The sequence below is a fragment of the Malurus melanocephalus genome, unplaced genomic scaffold (assembly GCF_030028575.1).
Source record: "Malurus melanocephalus ecotype Western Australia unplaced genomic scaffold, MMel_1.1 scaffold_146, whole genome shotgun sequence".
In the NCBI taxonomy this organism is placed as follows: domain Eukaryota; kingdom Metazoa; phylum Chordata; class Aves; order Passeriformes; family Maluridae; genus Malurus; species Malurus melanocephalus.
Genome location: NW_026623378.1, coordinates 788201 through 798811, shown reverse-complemented (window position 1 = coordinate 798811; position 10611 = coordinate 788201). Strand labels below are relative to the sequence as shown.

Here is a 10611-nt window from a genome sequence, read left to right as displayed (position 1 = left end):
GGTCCTGAATATTGAACATTGATTTTTTTCCTTTCTTCAAACATTACACTTTGAAAATGTTAAGCACTATAGTGGTCCAATACCTTGTGTTGTCTGTTAGCTTGTCCTCAGGTGTGCAGGAGAATTAAAGATTTGAAGAGTCAAACTAAAGCTTGAAAACAGCAAGTGTACCGTTATTCCTTGGCCATTGTAATCCATACTTTTAGACTATTTGACATGAAATAATCTATATTCTCCTTCCCACYGCTGCCATTCCAAGCACCTCTCCAAAATAAAGCCCCTAACTGTAGGAAGTTGATAKTAATAGGACCAGTATCAAACTGGTCAGAAAGAGATTTTGCAGAAGGGACTGGAACAATATGGCAAYGTTCCTTGAATATTTTGGCTGTTGTGCTATAAAACCTGACACAACTCTTGTTTTCAAACAGTTCTGGTGTCACTTATTTATGGTTTATGCATTGGTATGACTTGCTACTATGGTCCTAAACACTGATTATCATCCCTGGATGAGAAAAATAACTTTTAAGTAAAGGGAAAGGACACCCATGATTTTCAAGTCCAGAAAAACAGATGCTCACTCATTACAGGCATTGTGAATCTTCAGCATAATCACTTGTACAATTGAAGCCTTAAAAGAGGGGCTATTTGGATTCACTTTGCATTTGGGTTTAATTTTTAACAAAATTTGAATGCAGCCATTTTGTATATTAAGTATCCTCTGTTCAAGTGTTACTCTTCTAAATATAAGAACTCTGACTGGTTTTTGATGTTTTCTGACTTAGGAAAATCCAAATCCACTACATTTTACTTGTAAATACAAATAAAGTCGCAGGAGAACTCATACTAGATTTATAACTGAGTGGCTCAATGCTGAACACAGGTGCTTGTCAAGCTAGAGTGAAATTAGGGTGTTATTATTTTCTCAAGCCCATTTGAAAATGAGTTTGCATTGCATCGTGCTGCCTCTGCTCTCCAGCCTGAATGCTCAGGTACCAGTTAGAGCTGAGCAGATTGGGGGTGCCTTTCCTAGGAATCCTCAGGGAGGGATGCACTGGCATACTGGGKGCTTAACCCTTTTGCCTCAATGCACCTTCTTTCCCTTAACACAAGGGGGAAAAAACAGGTAATGCAGTATTTTGGGGATGTTATGATGTCCCTAGATACTAACCAATGTCTCTAGAAGGATTTAATTGTAAGTGATACTTGATGGTTGTGATTGATAATGGGCTGAGATGCTTAGCTCAGTGGCTCAGCACAGATTGAAGGGAATTTATACTAATATCAGTATGCTGTTGAAATAGTTCTGAAAAGTATTAGAATAATTCATTTCATTCTGAATTAGTATTTACTGTTACCATTCCTAGAGGAGAGGCCAAAACCTGTCAAACACTTGACACTATTTGACTATCATCATTACATTTTCAATTTGAAATAAACTTTGACTGTGGGGTTAAATACTGAAATAGAGGGTATTATCTCAATCTTTAAATAAAAACCTTCTACAGTTAAACCAGTCCACTAAAAAACCCAAAACAACACATTAAACAATTGCTTAGTCATTGTCACATCAGTTGCTTTTAAAATCATTGTATTTGTTTGTTTGGTCCTCACCTGAACATGTTTTGCTGTAGGAACCCCTGTCCTAAAGAAAGCCTATCTTCCTTCCAGAAGTAGCTTAAGAAAGTTTGTGTTGTACAGCTGAGCCAAAAGGCACCACAGAGCAACACTTTCCACAGTTCTCTGAAAAAGACTCGAGTGGGAGGAGGAAAAAGCATGAGCTGTTCTGTACCAAAATGTAACCACGATGTTGCAGGGGAAAAGAGCATCTTCACTGTATGGACAGGGCAACGTATTTCTTCCTGATCACTACTCTGCTTCTAGCCAGTAAGAATAATGAAGGGCTGGACTAATTGCATTATTGGATAGTCTTTTAAATCCAAAGCAGTAACGACCTGTCYGGAGATGTGCTGAGGTAAGAGGCCTTCTAGAAGGATGTTACTCACTATTAAAGATTGAATAAAAAAAMCAGTGTAGCTTTGCTGGAGAAGTAATGTGTGGTCAGGTTAGGTTAAAGCAGAAGCTTTGAGTGGAGAGGACATCAAGGGGACCCCCAGTCCACACAGGGAACAGAGCTAGGTGTCCCCCAGACACTGCTACTGCCCCCTCTCTGAGGAGCTTTTCCAAGTGTGAAATTGCCATCTGTTCCTTTCAGACATGTTGAGGTGATTGTCTTCTTAAGCCCCTTGAAAATAAAGCAGTTTATTAGTGCTAAGTAATACTGTTARTTGACAAGAGAGGAAGAGGCAGCATGTGGGTTTATTAGTTGAAAAGAAATAATTCTAATCAGCTCTCACAGTACCAGTTAAAAAACTCAGTGGAACTTGCTGCATCAGTCATTTTGTGTCTTTCCCTTTCAGGGGACTTTAGGGGTCTAGGATTGATTTCTAAATGTTATTTCTTTTCCCTCCATTCAGAACTGGATCTGAAATGAAGAATATAACATGCCTATTCAGTTTCCTTCCAAAGCCTTGCTATTTACTCAGGCCACAAGATCCAGCTGCCCCTCTGCAAAACAGGGGAATTGAATGCCTGTGAGCCTGTGTGCAGAGTCCTGGGCTGCTCGTATCTGCAAGTACTGCCTGTTCACAAGCASTGTSTCCTGCAAGCCCCTCATGCCTGCTGAGGGAGGGAGYTGTGGTGCTTTCTGCTGATGCTACAGTCTGCATCATCCCACTTCCCTGCCCATCTGCAGGGTAATTCTACAGAGCCATGTGGTTTTAAATGGAAAGAGATGGGTAAGCTTTGTGGGTGATGTGGATTAGTGAGAATTTTGTTCCTTTTCTTGCYCAGAGAGCAACTTGCAGACAGAAGTTCTGCCCAGTAGAAAAATGGTTGTGCTCCCTTCTCACCTCTGCCAGCTGGAATGAGCGTGGCCATYTTCTGAGGGGCAGCACCCCTGTCATGGGCAAAATCACGGGCAAAAGTGCTGTGCAGTTGTTTGTTTCTCCTGGAGCCCTTTCACTAGACTTGGCACACAGCTGCTGGTGGATTTTACAGCATCAGTGAAGGGAATGATGCATATCCTTTGCCATGGTCACTYGGATGTCCAGCTTCCAGCTTTCTCGAGCTGTAGAAGCGCTGAGCCTTGAGMTGACAGCCATCACATGTGCCAGGGCCAATGTGTTCAGATAGCAGAGTACTAAGCTGTAGCTTGTAAGTCTTTGGAAGCATTAATCCTTTCTAATATGTGACCTAAACAGATGTCATCTGTCTTATTATCAGGCTTTCAGTATACTACAAGCTATGCCACTCAGACAGCATGTGAAGGAAGCTTAGAAAACAAAGGGGAGAGACACRAGCAAGGAAACAATGCTGCAGATTTTCACCCCTTCCAGCCACCTCCTGCTCGCCTACAGGCACTAAAGACAACTCTAGTAACAATGGTGTCACAGGTGTGATGGAGATCTGATCCCCCGAGGCACTGGGGTCATAAGGAATGTGGGTGGGTCAGGCGGTCCGGTGCCCTCCTGCTGGCTGGGATTATATCCCCGAGCTCCACCTGGTGCTCAGCACCCCCACACAGCCCCGCAGGGCAGGCCCACACTTCCTCTCCAACATCTTCTAGTCCCTGCTCACCTCCCACAGTTTTTACTGTAAAGCAGAAATGGGGTCACAGCTTGAGGTGCAGTGAATGCTGCCTGAAAACCCTTTTTGTTTGTGTTTCCGGCACACGCCTGCTGACAGGCAGCTTTTTGTGGTGCAGGAAGCACACAGAACTATCCAGTCCTGGGTGCCAGCACCTATCCTGTGCTGTACTGCACTTAAAGCAAGGGCAGGAGCTGGAGTTTCTGGTCCTTCCCCTGACACAGACACAACACCCTCAGTAATGACACATGCATAAAAACTCAGGCCTTTCTCATCCTCTGGTGGCATTTTGAGACAAAGATGAGACAAATGTTTCTGAGAAAGCAGAAGAGACCTGTTTTTGAAGAGACCTGTGTGATGCCTGCTTCTCGACTAAAATGAGAGCAAGCCCTAGAGCTGTAACACAGCCCTTGTGTTCTAAGCCTGCACTACGAGTCCTTTTTCTTTCTGCTCTAATTTTTACTGGAATGTGTGGGTGTGTACACACTGGGGGAGCTGCAAAATGGTTAGCGACCAAAATCACACTGTTGTTTTACTACAGGCTCAATCTTGTGAAAAACGAGGTTCACTCTCCTGTTAAAATTTAAAGGGTTTTAATAAATGACAATAGGGTACATAAAATCAAAAGGATACAATGCCAGGTGCTTGGCAATCTGCCAGAGGCACACCTGCTCTTGACAGGAGACATCTTTAAATATATTTCCTATTGCATAGCTTAATGCCTATTCATAGGCACTTATGCATATTCAAACTTTTGCAGGAGCTGTTTAGCATGGCCCCTCCTCTGGTGTAGCCCCTGTTGGTGGTTTCAGTAGATGGCAGTTGTTGACAGGGCAGGGTCTGCAGCACGGGCCCCTGGGCTGTCCATGCAGATGAGCCCATCCAAAGGTTGGGATCCCACCAGCCAGGCTCCTTTGCGCAGCAGAGAACGAACATCCCGTGAGCTCTGACCAGAGACTTTTCACTGCACATCCCACACATCCTCTGTTCCTTCCACCTCTCCCTTTCACTGTCAGGGTCTGTGCTGGCCTGGCAGCTGATAGTCCTGGGGCAATGGCCTCCCCATCCCAAAGGTGCTGAGCATCGTGATCTCTTTGTGAATGAATGCATCCTTTTCTCCAGCTCTGAGCTCTTCTTATCCTTAAGGACCACGGCCGCCAGGGCCTCATTCAGAGCTTTTTGGTGACTTTCTTTGCAGCTTTTGTATAGTTTTGCTATAATATGAAAAATATCCTTTATGGAAATGTTTAAGTCAGAAGCCATAACACTTCAGTTTAACCACAAGTATTCTATATCTGARTTACAAAAGAAAAACAAACCCATCCGTGATGATTCTACCACTGTCTGCACAACTAGGCTACTCATGCAAAAAAAAGCAACACTGTACACATAACACTCGTCTCAATATTTGCGAAGGCCAACACTATAGTATGTGTTTATAACAATCTGTTTGTGATAGAGCAACTTTTCCAAAGCAGGTTGAGGTTCTGTAAAAACAGTTTTAGTTTAGTTTAAATTGTTTATAGACTGTTTACATGCCTCCCTCTCTCTAGTGTGAGTCCTTTGCTGCTGTGCCTGTTATTTTTTGCATTTATGGATTTGAGCCACAAGTAAGAGATTTGTTCACCTCAGTGGTGGGACCCTAATTCACAAATGCAACCCATGGCTTCCAGAAATTCTGCCTTTGGTTAGGCTGCCTGGCAAAGCTACAGAAGACCTTCCTGAGAACTTCTTGAARTGAAAGATGATGTGGAGTTATGTGTAGTCTGTACTTCGGTTCAATGTGAACTAAGATAGATTAATAGATAGTAATTAAAAGGTTTGCAGAAATGAGAAATGCCTAAACTAGAGAAAGGAAAAAGGCTGTGTGTTGTGCTGGAAAAGGCTATTAAAACATCTGTTTACAGTCTATATCTGAAACTGTTTGTGTGGGAGTTCAAAACCATTTCGTTTTTCTCTGGCACGGAGGTAGCTTGACACAAACAGCAAAGACTCAAGGTGAGTAAATACAGCGCAGAGAGCCTTGAAAGTGCCCTGCAGGGCAGCGAAGCCTTTGGACTTCAGCACAAGTGGCAGTCGCCCTGCTCGGCTCCTTTGGTGGGCTGGGGCCAGCTCACCCCGGGGCCACGGGCGGGACGGGCTCTGCAGGAAGGCTGGGGATGGATCTGGCGCACAGCTGTGGGACCGAGTGCCAGGTCACGGCCTGCCTGGAAGGGGACCAAGGACACACGTCAGACGGGATACGGGGGAGGGAGGGTCATGCACCCGGGCTGGCAGGGACAAAGGGAAAACAGTCCCTTTCCAGCGGCAGAGCCTGAGGAAACTGGCGATTCCCGCGGGAGCTGCGTGAGGCTCCCTGACGCCTACAATGACGACTCTTCTAGAATTTCATGCTCCGTCTTGGGACTGTTGCTGCTTCTTCCTGGAGCAGCCGGCAGCTTGTTAGTCTGCTTTGGGATCCAGCTGCACCCCCAGCTGTGCCGGGCTCGCTGCACTTCCTTTCCTTATTCCCCCTTTACGAGGCAGGGATGGACTGCTGAACTGTGCAGTAGCATTGCAGAACAGGGAAATCACATTAAAGGGCATTTAACAGAGAAATTAACACAGCTGATGTTCCTCAACCAAATCATTGCAGTAGTTGAAAGAGGAACGGTCTGAACAGAAAACAGGAACATTCTTTAAACTCCATAAAATTTGCTCTAAAATTATTGCRCCAGAGAACATTCTTCAAGTCTTTTGTGGTTTAAGTGGTGCACAATAGGACAGTCTTGCAGGCCCATTCCTCAGAAATGCAGGAAAACTTTCCAGTTCTCTATCRAAGCTCATGTTTCCAGGGGATGGGAAGGGATGAATCTCTCCCTGGTCTTCATTCTCACACTGCAGCTGAACAAGGAAGAATGTCTTTGAGTGTGACAAGGTAGTCATTATGCCCTTTTGCCAAATCAAGGAAGGATGGGCTGAAGAGCTGTGTGTGAGATTCCCCTTCAGCAAGAAATAGCACTGAATTTTGGGTACAGGCATGCATTACATGGTGTCACACACTTCTGAAGGGAAAGGTTGCAGGCTTTTATCCTCATTAACTATTTCTGATGTGTATGTACATCCCTTTTATGCATCCAAAATTCTTCTCTTTGTACTCTGGTTGGAGGCTTATTGTGAAGCCTCTGAGACAATTTTATCTGATACCCAGCACTGAGGAACTGCCTGCTACATGTCTCCATCTTTGCTGCTGTTTGAACGTGAGCAGATGATCTTGTTTATTTTCCCATAAAACTGCATCTCTACCCACACCTCTATTTTAGTAGACCACCAATTTTCCTTTTGCTTAAGCCAATGTAATCTAAAATTTGTTTTTCTAATCTGCAATGTMGTTTTGTGTAAAAAAGCACATCTGGCATGGCAAAGGTTTTCACTGAGGGAGGAGCAGTATGTACGGCTATCAGGGGTGGGAGGGAAGAGACCATTAAAATATGCATGTGGTTCCTTACTGCTGGTTTTGCAAGGTCAGGCAGGGTTGGTGTTGTTTTTCCTCTTAAATTCAAGTACAAAGAGGAAGATTATATAACACACCCCGTGTCTCTACATGTTTAGACAAGGAAGCCAAATACCTGACATGCTGGTTCCYAGGGTAACAGCACATCTGGGATTAGGTGGCTGACTTCTACTTTCTCTTACGCCAGCACTGAATAATTAATTTGTACTTGTAACCGCGAGTAAGGTCCTGTTCAAAGGAACGGCTCCTTGGTCTGTGCCCAGGGGAGGAAATGTGTAGAAAATGGTATCACATGTACTCAGCTGCTTAGATTTCCACTTGAAGAGCTTTCTGCTTGAAGCCTCCACACATTCTCTGTAAAGCTTTAAGGTGCATACACCTAGAAAAGGCAGCAGTTCACCAATGTGCTGGCTGGGTGGTCACGGAAAGGCTGAAATCTCACAGTGTCAGTGTTGGAACAGTCAGTGTTGGAAAGGACTCACAAGGACCATGGAGTCCAAGTCCTGAATGTCCCATACAGGGATCGAATCCACAGCTCCGGAGCTGATCTCTGCGCCCCTGCCCAGCTAAAAAGCGCGGGTAGGGACCAGGACCTGGATCCTTTTCGCAGCTGGAAACCGGGATGGCAGTACTGGGAGGTGTTCCGCTGTGCTTCACACTTGCAGAAAGGCAAACCCCAAAACTGTACCGTGTAAAGCCACGCAGGCTGGGAGACTTCGGAGGACACACCGGTGTCTCTCCCCACGCTACACTTTCCGTGTCCCGGGGGTCTGCCGTGCCGGGTGGGCCGTGATCCCAGGATTTTGGCCGCAGTGAGGAGCAGCAGCAGCAGCGGTACCACCCCCTCAGCGCCCCCTCAGCCCTTCCTCAGGGTCCCCTCAGCCGTTCCTCACCGCCCCCTCACCGCCCCCTCAGCTCTCACTCAGCGCCCCCTCAGCTCTCCCTCAGCGCTCCCTCAGCTCTCCCTCAGCCCTCTCTCAGCGCTCCCTCAGCTCTCACTCAGCGCCCCCACAGCGCTCCCTCAGCGCCCCCTCAGCTCTCCCTCAGCTCTCCCTCAGCGCCCCCTCAGCTCTCCCTCAGCGCCCCCTCAGCGCTCCCTCAGCTCTCCCTCAGCGCCCCCTCAGCTCTCCCTCAGCGTTCCCTCAGCGCCCCCTCAGCGCCGCCGCAGCCGCTCCGCCGCGCCGGCAGGGGGCGCGCGGGGCGGCGCTCTCGCGAGAGCGCGCGGAGCTGGCGCGGGCCGGCGGGCGGACGGACGGCGCGGGGCTGAGGGAGCGGCGCACGGACGGCGGTGAGGGAGCGGCGGGGCCGAGGGGGGGACCGGGGAGGGACCCGGGGGGATCCCTGAGGAATCCCGTGCGGAATCCTCTGAGGAATCTCCTAGCGCACCCCGTGCCGTGCGACGGGRAGTGCTCAGGCACCCGGCCTTGGTCGGGCAGGTCGGTCGGGAAATGGACGCTCCGTGGCGGAGGGTTCCCGCGGCGCACGGAGATGGGATTTTGTACTGATRTCGCTCTCTTTTCGTGTCCCAGAGAGGTTGTGCTGCGAGCGCTCCTAAAGCCACGTCTCTGATTGCAAAGGCGAAGTCTTTTGTTAGCAGCTGCCTTTTTCAGAGGTTATATAAGCAGGAAATGKCTGGGTTAGGAATGGTCTGGCTTGTGCCCGCATCGTGTTTGTGGAAAGTTTGTCAGATCTGTATTGTTCGGTACCTGRTAAATGGTGTGAGCCAGAGTTTCCGGGGGGTTGCTAAGCATTCTGGCAGCTTTAAACTCTGTGTTTGTGGCTAGGGTTAAAGGRGAAAGCTGACAGAGGAACGAGRTTGCCTTCCATTGAGACTTTGGTATGCAGTCACAGAGCGGAAAAAACTGGCAGCCATGTAAAAACCACTGTTTGTCACGCTACAGGTGCTCAAGCAGTGGATGGATGGATGTGCAGAGAGCGTGGCAGTGCTATCTTTGGGRCCATATGCTTCAGGCAGAGCCAGGGATTTGTCACTTGTTTTCCAAAGGGTTTTAAGTGCAATAGTCTGAAAGATAATTGTGTTGTAATGTGCAATCTGTGTTGAGATAAGTGTGTGTCTTTCCCACTCTGGGGTATCTACTTTGGTATTGTTAGTAATTGTAGCATAGAGATTTCAGGCCTTTATATTCCGATACTTTGTGATTTCATTTATGTGTCTTCTGTGATGTGCATAAAATACGTTTTTATGATAGAGGCAATAAAAATGATGATCAGACTTCTTGTCTCAGCTGCATTAGTGACTTGTGACTGTTCAGAGCCCAGCTCTTGTGAGGGTGTCTCGGTACAAGTGCTTGTCCACTGGCCAGGCTGTTTCAGGGCTAAAACAGGCAGAAAAGGTAGTMACACATGWTCAGGTCTGTGGCACAGACCYTATACTGTKCAGACACGTAAAAACTACCAGAATTTTAGAAAATATCATGCCTGAAACTTTTGTTACTATTCYTTAATGTGGTTATTTCACTTTCTGTCTTACTCAGAACTGTTAAAGGTTATTTTTTTSCTGCATATGGCTTGTGACTTAAAAAATAGGGCAGCATATACTTGTTTTGGAGTAAAATAATCCCTTCAGCAGGAGCTCCATWCAGATACTGGAATGAAATGCTGATGCTGCAGTGTACAATGTACTTGTTATACTTGGATGTAAATGGGAAGTTCTGAGATTCAGCTCATGTACTTAGAGTACTTCACTCTCTGACCACAACTCCCACGCACCTAATTTGAGAGAGCTTCTTAAGAGGAACTACTGTTTTTGGTGGGGTAAGATGGAAATCCATGGGGACTTCAGTTCAAACAAGCCAGCTGGTTTAAAGCCACATAAAGACAGGTCAGAGAGGCCTTTGGAGCAGCCCTGTCCTGCCAAATGGAAGGAATCATTCCACAGTTATAAATAGAGCCTGTTCAATGGTAGSCTTCGTTCCCTGCAGAAGCTTTTCCCCAGCAAAGGCTCTGTACATCCAAGTTTTTGAGGTGATACCACACCCATTTGAAATGGAAAACAATGCTCTCCRAAGGGAATAGTTGTCCTGAGAGTGAAAAGCTGGTAGAACCAGTTTCYTCCCGGCCTGTTTGCAGACTGTACAGAAGAGGCAAGGTTGTCTCTTCCTCCTCTGCTCCCCAGCCACCAGATACTTAATTAAAAGCTAAAAATTATTTTTGTCCAGCAGTTTCTAACCTGTGGGAATKAACACCTTAGGGTTGGATTGTAGGCAGCCAGGAGGTTGCAATAGAGCACCAGCAGAAGTAATGCTGTGACCAGGAGTTGTGGCTGCAGGGTCTTGTGGTGACAACTCTCCAGCCAACCAAGTCTTCTTGTAAAAAGTAGTAGTTATTTTACTGTTAGGAACAACAATATCTTCCTGCCTCATTCAGGCAGTTTTTCTGGTCTCATGGCTATAACATTTTTACTGATTATGTGCAGGCGAGGACCTTGTACATGGCCCATCCCTGGGAGTGTT

The 10611-nt window shown here is 46.7% G+C and overlaps 1 protein-coding gene across 1 annotated transcript in view; it reads left to right on the top strand.

Annotated features, from left to right (window-relative positions):
* The first annotated feature begins 8345 nt into the window (after window positions 1–8345).
* The window catches only part of NCOA4 (nuclear receptor coactivator 4), a 12300-nt gene continuing 10034 nt past the window's right edge, over window positions 8346–10611 (top strand). The window contains exon 1 of the mRNA XM_057371390.1: window positions 8346–8426. The gene's annotated coding sequence lies outside the window, so the exon portion shown is untranslated. The remainder of the gene's footprint in view (window positions 8427–10611) is intronic.